At 41.4% G+C, this 15,096-nt stretch overlaps 1 protein-coding gene across 3 annotated transcripts in view; it reads left to right on the forward strand.

Annotated features, from left to right (window-relative positions):
- The first annotated feature begins 379 nt into the window (after nt 1-379).
- The window catches only part of WWP1 (WW domain containing E3 ubiquitin protein ligase 1), a 122,623-nt gene continuing 107,906 nt past the window's right edge, over nt 380-15,096 (forward strand). For 2 of the 3 annotated variants that reach the window (XM_033202759.1, XM_033202760.1), the window contains exon 1: nt 380-786. The gene's annotated coding sequence lies outside the window, so the exon portion shown is untranslated. The remainder of the gene's footprint in view (nt 787-15,096) is intronic. The other variant, XM_033202758.1, reaches the window with a different exon arrangement.

Genomic DNA, 15,096 nt, shown 5'->3' on the forward strand with positions numbered 1-15,096 from the left:
CTTCCACAGATGAACGTTTTGATTAATGAAAAACGGACTGAAAGTCTTCGGGTATGACCAACGGCTAAATGCAATTATTTAATCTTGCAATGGGTTCGAGGTCAAACACTCAGGTCACGGAGTATTTATGAACAGCCTACTTTTGCCCCCGGACCTTAAGAAGTCCTGTTCCGGGCTCGACCGCTGACCGGAAAGTCAAATTAGCAGTGCCCAGAGCGAGTTTAGAGCAGGCTCTGCCCAAATCTCAGCGGCGGCCCCGCCCCTTCCACAGGTTCAGGCCCCGCCCCTCCCTGCTATTGGCTGTCCCTCCCCCTCCGCTCGACCGCTCGGAAGACCAGGAGGAGCGGAGTTTTCCTAAGGCAGCATCCGAGCGCCCTCGCTGCGCATGCTCGGGGGAGGCGGATTCCGGGTCCGGAGTTGGAGGCTTTGGGCGGCCGCGGCGTAGCGCGCAGTGCCGGGGCCGGCGGGGAGGCGCGCGCTCAGGGCGCGGCGCCGGCGACGCGGCCACGCGGCGCGCTCCCGAGGAAGGGAGGTGTGGGGTCGGCTGGGGGTGGCGCGTGGCCGGGGTGGGGGTGGGGGGAGGGTCGGGTGTCGGCGAGCTCCGCGTGCGGGTTCCGAGTGGCTGCTGGCGGCCTGGGCTGCCGGGGCCGACGCCTGGGTGGCTGCCGCCGCCGCGCCTGCTGCGAGATGGCGATCTTGGGCGCGGAAGGGTGAGGGCGCCCGCCGCAGGAGGAGGTGCCGCTGCCGTGGCCGCCCGGCTGCCGGGAGCCGACAGCTTCGCGCCGGGTAAGGACGGCGCGGCGCGGGGCTGGGGGTGCAGGCGCCCAGGGCGGGAGGGGGCACGGGCCCGGAGCCTTGGTCGCGGTGCTGGGCGCCCGGCGCCGTCCGCTCCGGGCTGGACCCTCCTAGGGGCCATCGGGGGACGGTCCGCCCTACCTTGGCTACCTTCTCCAGCCAGGGAGTCGGGAGTTTTCTAGGGTGGGGTCACGGTTCTTACCCGGAGTTCGTCCTGGCACAGGCCTGTGCCAGTGATCCTGGAGCGGAGCGAAGTGTTTCCGTGACTCTGCAGCTGCAGTTCTTAGGCTTCCTTAGCCTTCTCTTCGCCTTCCTTCACCTTTCCCTAACACCTCCCTCAAAACACAAATATGTGGACTCATTGCCCGTGCCCTGACTTTCACCCCAATTTGAGCGTTGCAAACCAAGGACTCCAGCCTTGGAACGTCTTTTTCTGACATGTTTTTATCACTCCCCGTTCTTCACCGACTCTGCAGCTCCCCCTCCCCGCCCCCCCCATCGCAACCCCCACCTCTACCTTTTGTGACCTGGTAGGTTCCAGTGACCTTGCAGATTTTACCAGTCCTTATCTTGTCTGTGACTTACAGACTCTCCTTTCATCTTCATGTTCTTTTTTCAAAAAATTTAATTTTGTAGTTTGCTCCTTACCTTTACGACCTTTAAATGATCAGTCTTGTTCACAGTCCTTTCTTTGCTCTGTCGATTTGGAGTTTTCTTTGCTCTGGTAAATATATGAAACCTTCATTACCAAAGAAGAGTAGTGTCTGTTATAATTTTGACATTTTTACTCTTCCAGAATAAAATATTTTTCAGGGACTTGATTTTGCTTTATTTTTCTATTTGATAAGTTTAACAAAATTTTGTGTGTGTGTAGGTTGATGTGGAACAAGATTTTGTGTTTCTGCTTTAAAATGTTACTAGTAATAGTAGTGGGAAAAAAAATGATGTCCAAAGTTATATTTGTTTTCCCCATTTGGTGTTTTACCTGAAATACTTGGTTTACAGTTACCTGCGGTTTTTTTTTTTTTAGAAAGAGTTCGTGTGTAAATCCACTTTACCTGCCTCACCAAATCTGTGTGTATTATGCAAGCAAAATGCACCTTTCAAAAAAGAAAGTCATTCTTTTATTGTGTGACTTGTTTTTAGCCATCAAGTAGTAAATTAGCTGCGACTAGAAGTGATCATTTTTTATAAATGGTTAGTATGTTAAAAAATGGAAAGTGTAGTGGCCAAGTGTTGGGAACTACTCAGATTGGGAATAGTAAAGTATTTGGAATAGTTCTTTGGGACATAGCTTATTAACATTTTCAGATAGTTCTTACCTTAAAATGCGAAACTGCTGGTAAGATCTACATCAGGGTTTTGAAAAGCAGTAATTATGAGCTACCGGCATAATACAGGATGTCACAGATAAAGTCTCTGCCTTCAAAGAGATGGTAATCTTTGCTGTTTACCCCACGGTGGCTGAAATTTCCTTTACTTCCTTGTACAGTTGTTAAGCATTTACTGCATAATTGTGGGAGGTATTTTGGGGAATACAAAGATGAACCGATTAGCAGTTTCTGCCTTCACACTAATTAGGTAGATAGTGCTATACACAAATGCCCTATTTGTCTTTTAATATATAAGTTTCATAAATGGTACCAAAATCCTCTCAGAAGTAAACTTCAAAGAGTAGAGTTCAGATCTTACTTGGCAAGGTAGGGATAAGAGGGTTAGTTTGTAGAGCTTATGGCTTCTGAAATCATAGTTTTGAAGGACGATTATGACTTTGGATAGGCAGGAAAGGTAATCCAAGCAGAGAGGTATCTCTAAGAGAGCACAGAGTTCCTATTTAGGGAAAGGCACGTACTTATGTTTGGGTGGAACGTAAGCTTATTTGTACTAGGATAAAGGGTGATAAAATTTGAAGGAAAAATTTGAACTAGTTTATGGGTTGTTTTTAATGCCAGGCTTATGACCTTGGATTTACTAGGTGATGGGGCTTCCACAGATGATTTTGAGTTGGGAGTGAAACAATTTGAACACTTTGTTTCAGAAGGATTAGTGGGATAGCGGCCTGTAGTGTGAATTGAGGTAGGGAGAACCTGGAGGTAGAAAGACCTCCCAGTTGTTGTAGTCATGGGTAGTGAGGATCTGAGCTGTGGTGCACGCGAATGGAAAGGAAGAAAGGAAGTCGAATAGCCAAAATGGATGAGAGGGCAAGTGAAGAAAGTAAAAATAACTGATTCTGATTCAGGTTGGTTGGGAGAACAGTGGTACCATTTTGAGCAAGATCATGAAGCTTTAACCTCAGCATATGTGTGCTACTTTACAACTTTTTGGGGATTACTAATTCTTTTTTTTTTTTTTGCAACGGAGTCTCGCTCTGTCGCCCAGGCTGGAGTGCAGTGGCCAGATCTCAGCTCACTGCAAGCTCCGCCTCTCGGGTTTACGCCATTCTCCTGCCTCAGCCTCCCGAGTAGCTGGGACTACAGGCGCCCGCCACCTCGCCCGGCTAGTTTTTTGTATTTTTTAGTAGAGACGGGGTTTCACCGGGTTAGCCAGGATGGTCTCGATCTCCTGACCTTGTGATCCGCCCGTCTCGGCCTCCCAAAGTGCCGGGATTACAGGCGGGGATTACTAATTCTTGGTAAAACTTATACTGGCCTGGAAATTTTCCATATGTGCCTATGCTTCGTGGATATAATTTTAGGGGAGTCCATGGGCCACCTGAAGGTCATCCACAACACTCATCTCGGAATTACTTGGAGCTTTTTTCTATTTTCGAGGCAGGATTTCTTTCACTCCTGTCCCTATGGTTGGAGTGCAGTGATGCCTTCTGGGTACATTGCAACCTCCGCCTCCCAGGCTCAAGAGATTCTCCTGCCTCAGTCTCCTGTGTAGCTGGAACTATAGGCACTTGCCACCACACCCGGCTAATTTTTGTATTTTTTTTTTTGTTGGGACGGGGTCTCACTATTTTGCCCAGGCTTGTGTTGAAGCTTTGCCCTGAGCTCAAGCGATCAGCCTGCCTTGGACTCCTAAGTGCTGGGATTACACTTAGGGCATAAGCCACCATGCCGGGCCTACTGGGAGCTTTTTAAAACAGTAGAACCTTCAGATTCCTCTATGTATTGATAAGAACTCTTACTGTAGAGATATGCCATATATATATGAGAGACACAATATTACATTTGTGTTGTGGTTTACAGTTTACAGACAATTTTGACTAATGTTATTTACTATTATATTACAGAATAAACTAGCCCAGGAGTTTAAATGATTTGCCTGAAGCATTATTCAGCTGGTGGGTAAAGTGGAATCAGGAGATTATTGACAATGATGGTTTTCTTTCATGTATGAAGATAATGCAGTGGCTTTACCATCAATTAAATGTAGTTATTGCCTTTAAGTGACCTTGTCAGTAAGACTAGATGATCCCACAGGATTCTTTCTAGTTTTTAACATTCTGTGATTCTCGAGTCCTAGACTTTCATCAGAGTATCTACCCTCCTTGTTTAATATGTGCATGAGAGCTGGTGAGTCTAAGGGATGAATTGGGTAGAGAAGAGCAGTTAGCAATATCAGATGATTTATTTGGATTGTTACTTTCTTTGTATGTCTCACTTTGGGCTGGGGAGTAGCAAGGAGAGAGGTGATGTAAGTGAAATAAGAAACTTTAAGAACTTTATCGGGAGGCTGAGGCAGGAGAATGGTGTAAACCCGGTAGGCGGAGCCTGCAGTGAGCCGAGATAGCGCCACTGCACTCCAGCCTGGGCGACAGAGCGAGACTCTGTCTCAAAAAAAAAAGCAAAATAACTTTATCTTCTCTATTCATTTATACCTTCAGAATACTCTTTTCTTTCAGGAAGGCTTTATGAAATAAAAATGGAGACTTTACAAAGTAAATAAAGATTCCTATTCAATTTTTTTTGGGTGGATTAAGTAGCCAGCTAGGATGGTTAAAGCATAGTGTGATTGGTAAACACAGAAATTGACCTTTCTGTACCCATAAGATTATCTCCCTGGTAATAGGTTAGCATGTTATTGTATGTTAATAAACTTTGATTTCATAATTATTAGAAAGACTGGGTTTTTTACTCTTTGTATAAAAATATGATACGATTATAATGAGCAGTGGAAAATCCAATAAATTGCCCTTTATGATGGTATCCAAGGAACTAGTTACTAATACTTAATGGAGGAAAAATGATAAAAATATACATAGATGAATTTTACTGTTTTTGCTGGCATTAAGAAGAGTGTTATACCTTATGTTAGTATAGCATTTCACATTTGTAAATAATAACTATATTTATTTATCGTTTGGTTCTCATGACAACTGATAAGTAGGTGTGTTAGAAAGTAATAATTGCTTTATATTTTATTTTATTTATCTATTTTTGAGACAGGGCCTTGCTTTGTTGCCCAGGCTGGAGTTCAGTGGCACAGTTATGGCTAAACTGCAGCCTCAACCTCAGCCTCCCAAGTACTTGGGACTACAGGTGTTTGTCATGACACCCAGCTAAATTTTTAAATTTTTTTGTAGAGACGGGGTCTTGCTGTGTTTCCCCAGGCTGGCCTCTAACTCCTGGACTCGTGGCCCTCCCACCATGGCCTTCCAAAGTGCTAAAATTACAGGCGTGAGCCACCGCTTCTGGCCAGTCGTTGCTTTTTAGATGAATATGCTGAGGCTAAAAAAAAAAAGTTTAAAAAGTTACATTTCCAGAGTGGCTAGTTAGTGGCCACAATTAGAACTAAAACTAAAACCTTATTTTTGTTCCTATGTCAGTATTCTTTTCCCACCCGACTTCTTACTCTTCATGTACAATGGAACATTAGTTAAGAGCTGTATGTGAAGCATTTGAATTTACCTGTTTGGATCGTGTTAAACTTTTGTATCATGTAGAGGTGAACTTGTCAGTTTTTTTCCTTTGTGTTAAAATGGTAATCTCACTGCAGTGGCTGCTGGTAGGTGATATTTAAATTTGTAAGCATTGTACCATGGAATGGTTATTCTGTCAAGGATAAAGCAGAAGTTGATTTCTTATCTGGAAAAGTACATTGGTGAAATGTAGATGTTTATTTTATTTTGAAAATTTTGAATTCTGTTGCTTTTACAGATGAAGTTTGTGTTTCCCTTTTATAAAAGCTTAGTCTTTGAAAATTTGCATTTTTTGAGCATATAAATCAGGATCTAATTTCCAAAATATATAAATTGGGTATCCCTAATTCAAAGTTTGAAATGCTCCAAAATGGGAAACTTTGAGCCACCTACCTTATTCAACAGAAACACTCTCTGGAGTATTTCAGATTTTGGATATTTGGATTAGGGATACTCAACCTATATCATGATATTTTATTATTTTTGGTATTAGATCATAAGCTCTACCATTGAAACAAACCCAAAGATATTAAAAAGCCCTCCTTAGTGGACAGTGGACACTTCAATTCATACATTTAAACAACTCTTTTAGGGAATGTGTAATGTAAAACCATATGTCAGACGGTTTTTAAGTTATAAGGAAGACTAGCATTTGTTGATTTAGTCTTGACATTTCTTTCTCTTTTTTTTTGAGATGGAGTTTCCCTCTTGCTGCCCAGGCTGGAGTGCAATGGCGCGATCTCGGCTCACTACAGCTTCCGCCTCCCAGGTTCAAGAGATTCTCCTGCCTCAGCCTCCCAAGTAGCTGGGATTATAGGCATGCACCACCATGCCTGGCTAATTTTGTATTTTTACTAGAGATGGGGTTTCTCTTTGTTGGTCAGGCTGGTCTTGAACTCCTGACCACAGGTGATCTGCCCGCCTCGGCCTACCAAAGTACTGGGATTACAGGTGTGAGCCACCATGCCCGGCCTAATCTTGACATTGCTTAAACCTGAGTTCACTCACAGCACATACTGGTGTACCAATTATGTGCCAGACATATTTCTAGGTGCTAGGAGTACAGTGTTGAGATGACAGACATGAAGCTTGTCCTCTTGGAACCTGGAGTTTAGTGGAATCACTGACATTAACAAGGGCATAGGACTTTATCTTCTCAGGTTGTAATTTTGCAGAGTGGAATTAATTGTGCCTGTCCTTTTTCTGGGATTTGAACAAATTATGCAGAACACACAAGGAACCAAGTGAGCGTAGTTTCAGTTATGTATTGCTGTGTAGCAAACAGCCCTAAACCAAGTCACTTAAAACAACCATTTTCTTTGTCACAGTTTTGCTTTCCTGGGTTGGGCTCATTTGTACAGGTTTTGCTGGTGATCACTCTGTGGCTGCTTTTCTCTCCATGTAGTCTTTCCAGAAGAGTTGCTGGCCTTACCTGGTAGCTGATGACTTAGAGTACAAAGAGTACAAAGCAGAAACAACCAGATCTTTTGTTTTGAGAGGGAGTCTCACTCTATCACCCAGGCTGGAGTGCAGTGGCTGAATCTTGGCTCACTGCAACCTCCGCCTTCCAGGTTCAAGCGATTTTCCCACCTCAGCTTCCCGAGTAGCTGGGATTACAGGCGTGTACCACCATGCCCAGCTAATTTTTGTGTTTTTAGTAGAGGTGGGGTTTCACCATGTTGGCCAGGCTGGTCTGGAACTCCTGACCTCAGGTGATCTGCCCGCTTCGGCCTCCCAAAGTGCTGGGATTACAGGCGTGAGCCAACACGCCTGGTCTGCAACCAGATCTTCTTAAAGTTTAGGCTTGTAAGGGACACAGTATCATTTCTGCCTCATTATACTGGTTAAAGCAAGTCAGAAATCTAGCCCAGGTTCAAGGGTACAAATATGTGAATCCATTTGGGGCCACCAATGTGACAGATTACCATACATTTTATTTAAGTATAGCATCAGCTTTATTATACCAAAACAGGACTTCTGGAAAACTGTTTGGAAGCTGAATTAGGCAAATCTGGGTTTTGAAGCTTAGGCAAATCTGGATTTTGAGTCTGAGCATGCCACAGGGAAAGCTGAGTCTAAAAAGTGCAAATGACAGCACATCTGGCTTACTACGCAGATGGGAATAGCTGGCACTATCCTTGGTTAGAAAAGAAGAGAACATTTGCGGCCTCTGAGGTTTTTCCTAGTATGCCACCATGATGGGGCAAGATTGACTTGCTTTCTACTTGAGGGCAGTGGGATCTGACAAAGTACAGGACCCAATAGTCCATACTGCTCGGAAGTAGTGATTTACCTGATCTCGTGAATTGGAACAGACAGCATCCCATGCAGAGAATGGGCCACAGATGGGCAGACATCGATTCCCTCTGCCCTTGTGATTGGATTTGAGACCTAGGGGAGCAGGGTGTCTTCACTATCACTCTGGCCTTGACCAGAGTGAGCAGCCTTTCCCCCCGTGCTCCCAGCCCCAATGGCATTTTCTGTTTGCAATGTCTTGAAAAAGCTTGGGATAAGCTACTCTTCCTTTGAGAGGTGTCATTATAGTGGGGAGAAATCTCTTTCCTTCTAGAGACTGGAATGAAAATCCTCTCTTATGGAAATACAATGAATAAGGTGCTGCTTCTTTCCAAGAACAGGTAGATTCATTGCTTGCTACTGGGTTTTTCTCACTTTATCTCAGCCTTATCCACTATTGCTTTATTTTAGTCTCAGCAGTGTTTGTTTGTTTGTTTTTACTTCATGTTGGCTGCTAAGTAATGCCATGGTTAAAGGTGAAATGAAGAAAATGAGTGTTTAGTTTTTATTACATTATAGCTTCTGAGTGGAGTAGTGAATGCTTTTCATTTTAAGAATTTAGGTTATTAGTGCATAGCTGCGAAGCATTTTTGAAGCATTTCATGTACACTAAAAACGGGCCCCTGCATCCTCATGCAAATCTCTTTGCAAATTTCTGAAAATAGTACATTGGCTGTTGCGGGGAGGAGTTTGGTAATTGGAGGTACTGAGAAACATGATTTATAGAAATTGGAAAGGCCAGGGCACAAAGAAGGGCACGGATTGAGTTACATGAAGGTGCTTCTTGATGGCTCTCTTCCCTACCCTAAATTACTTGGGCAGTTAAAAAATATCCTAGCATTAACAGAATGTAGGCATGATAGCCTTTTAGGAAACAAGGAAAACAAGTTATTTTGGTAGCTGTTCGGTATACTCATAAATCTGATTGACTGGGCTGGGTGGAAGCTGACTGTTGAGTCCTGACTTGAAATTAGGATTCTGTGGTTATACATTAGCCCCAACTTGCAAAGATGTCCTATTTTTTATCTGTGTTTAGTTAGACTGGGGAGGAGAATTAAATGAACCTGTTTTGTATAAAGTAGGATATTCTTTACCTTAGAAGTAAACAAACTAGATTGCTCTTCTCTGTTTAAGTTTTTAACAATAGAGACACTTTGGGCATACAGGTTAAGAGTTAAAGTTTAAAGTCAGGCAGACCTGACTTGTGGTAGTACTGTTTAATGGTAGGATTGCCTCAGTTTCTTCTTTTCTAAAATTTAAAGAATACCATCCTCAATGGATTTTTGTAAGGATTAATTGAAATAATGTTTATAAAGCAGGAAGCATGGTGGCTAGAACATAAGCCCTTAAAGCATGTTTATTGCTTGTAATTCAGTATTATTAAGTTGAAAATTCAAACAAGTGTTCACTTTGCTGTGAGTTACTCATTTCTCAAAGACAGTTCTATCTTCGTTTTGGCATGGGCAGAGCTCCTTATCAAATTTCCACCCCTCGCTTTTTTTTGAGACAGGGTCTCTGGAAGCTCTGTCTCCCAGGCTAGAGAGCAATAGTGTGATCATGGCTTATAGCAGCCTTGACCTCCTGGGCTCAAGCAATCCTCCAACCTCAGCCCCACAAGTAGCTGGGACTACAGTTATGCATTACCATGCTCAGCTATTTTTTTTTTTTTTCTTTTTTTTTTAGTAGAGTTGTTGCCCAGGCTGGTCTTGAATTCCTGGGCTCAAGTCATCCCCCCCACCTCGACCTCCCGTAGTGCTGGGATTTACACGTGTGAGCCACCATGCCTGGACAAATAAAAAAAAAAGTGCTAAAAGGGTAAGCATGAAATCTGGGATACTCACTTAACGTGGCTAGCAGTATGTCAGCTAGTGATGGTTTTGCTGTGCAACCTGGGAACAAGAAATCATTAACACCATCATTAGATGAAGTATAATATAGACCGGTGTTTGTCAAAGTGCAGTCCTTGTGTAACAGTCGTCTGGGATGCTTATTTAAACATGTTGATTTTGAGTATCCTTTGAGATCTCTGATATGGTCCTTGAGAGTGGAGCTTAGGAATCTTCATTTTTTGCAAATGTCTCGAGATTTTATGCACATTAGTTTGGAACTGTTGGTAGAAACTGAGTTGGTTATTTGGGGTCCTAGTGTGCTCTGTCAGAGGTCATTTTTCTAGCTAGCTAAAATATTCCTTTTTTTTTTTTTTTTTTGAGAAAAGGTCTTGTTCTGTTACCCAAGGCTAGAGTGCATTGGCAAGATCACGGCTCACTGCAACTGTAACCTCCTGAACTCAAATGATCCTCCCACCTTAGCCTCCCAAGTAGTTGGGAATACAGGTGTGTGCCGCAACACCTGGCTAATTTTTTCTTTCTATTTTATTTACTCATTTTTTAAGACAGAGTCTTACTGTCACCCAGGCTGGAGTGCAGTGGCACCATCTCGGCTCACTGCAACCTCTGTCTCCCAGGTTCAAGTGATTCTTGTGCCTCATCCTCCCGAGTAGCTGGGATTACAGGTATGTGTCACCACACCCAGCTAATTTTTGTATTTTTAGTAGAGACGGGGTTTTACCATGTTGGCCAGGCTGGTCTCGAACTCCTAGCCTCAAGTGATTCACCCGTCTTGGCCTCCCAAAGTTCTGGGATTGATTACAACCATGAGCCATCGTGCCCTGCCTAATTTTTTATATTTTGTAGAGATGGCGGTGGGGGTCTTACCTTATTGCCTAGGCTGGTCTTGAACTCCGGGACCCAAGTGATCCTCTCACCTTGCCGTCTTTTCAAAAGTGCTGGGATTAAAGTTACAAGCCAGTGTGCCCAGCCCTCAAGTATTCTTTAAGTACACATGTATAGTGTAAATACAAAGAGAGCTTAACATCTGAACCTTCCAGACATTTAAAACAGCCTAAGATAATTGCCAAGGACTTGATCCAAACAAACTCTAGAAACTTGATACAGGGTGATTACAATGAGGAGTAGGCAAGAGAAATGATGCTGCAAAGAGACCTCCATTAGGCTTCCTTGTTCAAAACATTTCCTCCGTATTTCTTTCTACAAAAGCAGAAATTATTTTGAGCAAAGCTAATTCTTTTTTAAAAATGCCTACTAAGAGTTAAGCTAGAAGTTATGATTCATTATTAAATAGTCTGATTGCTTTTCACTTAGCTAAGGTAAGCCACTTAAAAATAGAGATTTTTAACTGAAATGTGTCAAATTTGGAATTTGGTCTTTTGACTAGAAAGTAGGTTGGTTGGGGGCATGATGTGTCTCTTACAGGGAAAAGCCTTTGCTTAGGGTAAGGGCATTGACTTGGAAAGTCATGAGAAAAGGTTTGAATTTTAAATTAATGAAAGAAACAAAACAAATTTCAAGCTAATCTCTAACTCTTATTTAGGGCCACAGTGATGACACCTATGGGCTCTCTCACTTAAACCCTCCTCAGACCTGTGACCAGCAGGACCCAAAATCTCATCCTGTCATCAGAAAAGTAGATCTTTTTTCCTGGAAAAACCTAAAAATATGGTTGAAATAAACATAGGTTGCTGTGTTAGTAATTTTGTGGTCAAAAATATGCCAAACCCATGATTTTTTTTTTCTAAATTTGAGTGGAAAGGATTAGTTGACATTTCTTTTTGAGGAGCCTATTGTTTTGTTTTGTTTTTTTTCTGAGACAGTCTCGCTCTGTTGCCCAGGCTAGAGTGCAGTGGTGCAGTCTCAGCTCGCTGCAACCTCCACCTCCTGGGTTCAAGCAATTCTCTTGCCTCAGCCTCCCAAGTCGCTGGGATTATAGGTACCTGACACCCGGTGGCTAATTTTTGTAGAGATGGGGTTTCACCATGTTGGCCAGGCTGGTCTCGAACTCCTGTGACCTCAAGTGATCCGCCTGCCTTGGCCTCCCAAAGTGCTGGGATTACAGGCTTGAGCCAAGGCATCTGGCCATGAGAAGCCTATTGTATTTGTGTTTGTTTTCACTGTCTCTTTGGCCCTTTCTCTCGGCGGGGGGGGGGGGGGGGGGGGGGGGGGGGGGTGGGGGTGGAACAATAGCCATCTCTTTTTGTCTGTGCTCTGTGAAATATTGTGTCGATGTTTACAAGTGAATACCAAACGGAAGGTATATATTATACTTGGGAATACCATTTTTCTAGGTTAAAAGTTTTGGTAATTGTAACTTGTTTTAAAACTTTCTTTGTGATTTAATTTTCCATTAATGTATTGGCTATTTAGAGCTCAGGCCTTAAAGTAAGACAAACGTTTTGAGTTTTGGCACCCATGGGCTGAGTGATACTGTTTAAGTTAACATCAGTTTAAGCCCTAGTTGTATCATATGTAAAGTGAGAATAATATGCCCAATTCATGGGTTTATTGTGTGACTTAAAGCTGGCACTTGGTTTTCAGTACATATTCACTTGGCTAGGTCTATAATACCTTCTCATTGATGTCAGATCTATTTCAGAATTTTCTTGAATTTTGGAAAGGTAATCCGTTTCATATACTGTTAAATAAAACCCAGTGAAGTCTAGGGCAGTGCCTGTACTTTGTTTGGCAAATGCTTGTGTGTGGATAAGTAAGGTTAATAAATAGCCACACATCAGGTCAGATTTTGTTGCTAAATGAACTTTCAGGTTTTTTTTCGTTTTTTGCATTTTGGGTCTGTGGATATTGTGTGCCTGTATTTTGGATTCTAATACTTTCCTCTAAGAATGAGGACTATCTGATGAAAATTTATCCTTTACAGCATGCTTTAAAATGCTTAGGAAGAGTACATGTAAATAGTGAATTAACAATGTGTATCTATTATGTAAATAACTTGAAAATATCTTGGAATTGTGTATTTATAACAGATTTTGTGGCAGTACTGTATTCCTTTCAAGTTCTTAAATGTAATTTCTAATCCTTACTGCAGGTGTGTGAGGGGCTTTCTTTACCTACTTTTCTCTATATGTTGTGGAAGTGTAGAAGAAAAATGTTGAGAGTTTCTGTGCCTTAGAGTAATTGAGAGTGTGGTTAGAGTGGTGGTGATCAGGGTGGAATGGGGTTAGGAAATTAACTATTATTGGGCACCTTCTATATTCCCGATTGTAGAAAAGAGTTCCACTTTCCCACAGTTAATATTGACACCTTTTTAAAAAAAAAAAAAAAAAAACCTCACAATACTATATTAATTTGGTGTTAGTATCCTCATTTAACAAACAAGAAAACTAAGACTCAGGTTAAATATGCACAAATAGAGTTGAAGTTTGTGTGTAGGTCTGTCTGACTTAAAAACTGTTCTCTACATTACCAAAATGTGCTCTTCTCAAACTCGAAATTGGCACTTTGGAATTGAAGAGTTAGGACATCTCCATGGCTGCTTAAATGCTGATAAATTAGAATTCTTAATGTATTAAGAAACAATCAGAAGATGTTTTGAGGTGAACATAACTTTGAGTCATGACATGCTGATGATGAGCACACTGGAAGAGTGCTGGTTTCATCAGCAGTTCTGGCTTTGGCCTGCCATTAAGAAGCTCTGAGTTTCTGAGTAATTCTCTTTAATCACCTCTCCTCAGCTCAACTTCGTGACTCTGCTTTCTGCTGCTTCATAAATGCAGCAAGTATGTGTATTTCAGGAATGCCAAAATATTAAACATTTTTGAATTTTAAGGAAAAAAGTCAGTTAAGCAAATATACTATTAAAATATCCGTTTGAATCAAGTGACCAATTACTTATGGAAATGTTTGTGTCATTTTGAAATAAGAGATTATACTGAAGTTTGATCTTCATAGAGTGTGAATGTCATGTTGTCCTGAATGCTTTCCCAGAATACATGGAAATTATTTATTAAACATGATCTCTAACAGCTTACCTACTCCATTGTTTATGTGCTTATACTTTTACGCATTTATCTTTTTACGATTAATTGTTCTTTCTCAACCTTAAGGAAAGATATTTTCAAAGGCTAGCTTAACAGCCCACAAAACCACCTGATGTAAGCTTTATTTGATAAAATAGAATAGTAACTTCAGATTGATACAGCAAACTTCTCATTTTAAGGCATGGGATTAGCTCAGCACTTCTTATTATTTATTTTGTTTCTGCAGTGCGTATGTAGTGAAAAGAGCGTTAGCTTTGAGCTCAAGAAAATCTGGCTTCAAATTCAAACCTTTACTGGTTTCATGGCCCTGGGCAATTTACTTCAACCTAATTTTTCTTATCTGTTAATAGGACTATTAATGATGACTCTAATGGATAATTGATAACGTTAGAGAGAATTTTTTTGTAAAGTGACTGACATATAATAGGAGCCCAGTAAATGTTTGCTGCTGCTGTTATATTTTGGAGTCAGAGGCCCTGGTTCAGGTTCTGTGTTTAAGACTGGCTATGTTTTCTGCATCACTCAGGTGCCCCACCTAAGTGTATGAGGTCTTGGGCTTTATCATCTTACCTTTCTGTCTAGCAAGTATCTACACAGCTCTTTTTATATGTTAGCTACGTTGATTCTGTAAGTTTGGAACCCAAGTTTTAATGTACTTAGTGTTATTTGAATTATATTGTCTTCGGAAACCTGCAGCATAGGAGTGGGAAACCTGTTTTCTGATGTTCACTAGGGTAAGGGGAAAAACTACCAAATGCATGCTTTTATATATATATATATATATATATATATATACACACACACATACACACACACACACATATATACATATATTTTTTTTTACTGTAAAAACTTTGGTGTAATATGCAAACATAATATTGTATAAGAAACTGAGAAATTATAGCAAATTAAAAGAAAAACACTAGCTCATTCTCAGTACTGTACTGATCATTTAGGGTTTATCTTTTGTTGACATAGCTAAATTTTAGTATAAATTATTTTAAGACAGAGAAATAAGAATCTTAAGGATGGGAAAAATAAAGTTCATCAGTGCATGATAAGTAAAAATATATTTCACTCTTTTTAGAGGTGGAGGAGGAGATGGAGCTGGAAGAGAAGGAAAGATCAGTGGGATAATAGAGTAATGATGCCAAAGAAAGCCCTATGTTTTTGTCTTTTAAAGGCCTATAGCTGCTTAGGTTAAAAATTGGAATAGTTGTGCTAAGTTTGGTGAATACATTTTCTTTTCTTTCTAATATTTTCTAGTAAACATAGTAACTGATATCCT

This window comes from Trachypithecus francoisi, unplaced genomic scaffold (genome assembly GCF_009764315.1).
Source record: "Trachypithecus francoisi isolate TF-2019V2 unplaced genomic scaffold, Tfra_2.0 Lachesis_group7, whole genome shotgun sequence".
NCBI lineage: Eukaryota > Metazoa > Chordata > Mammalia > Primates > Cercopithecidae > Trachypithecus > Trachypithecus francoisi.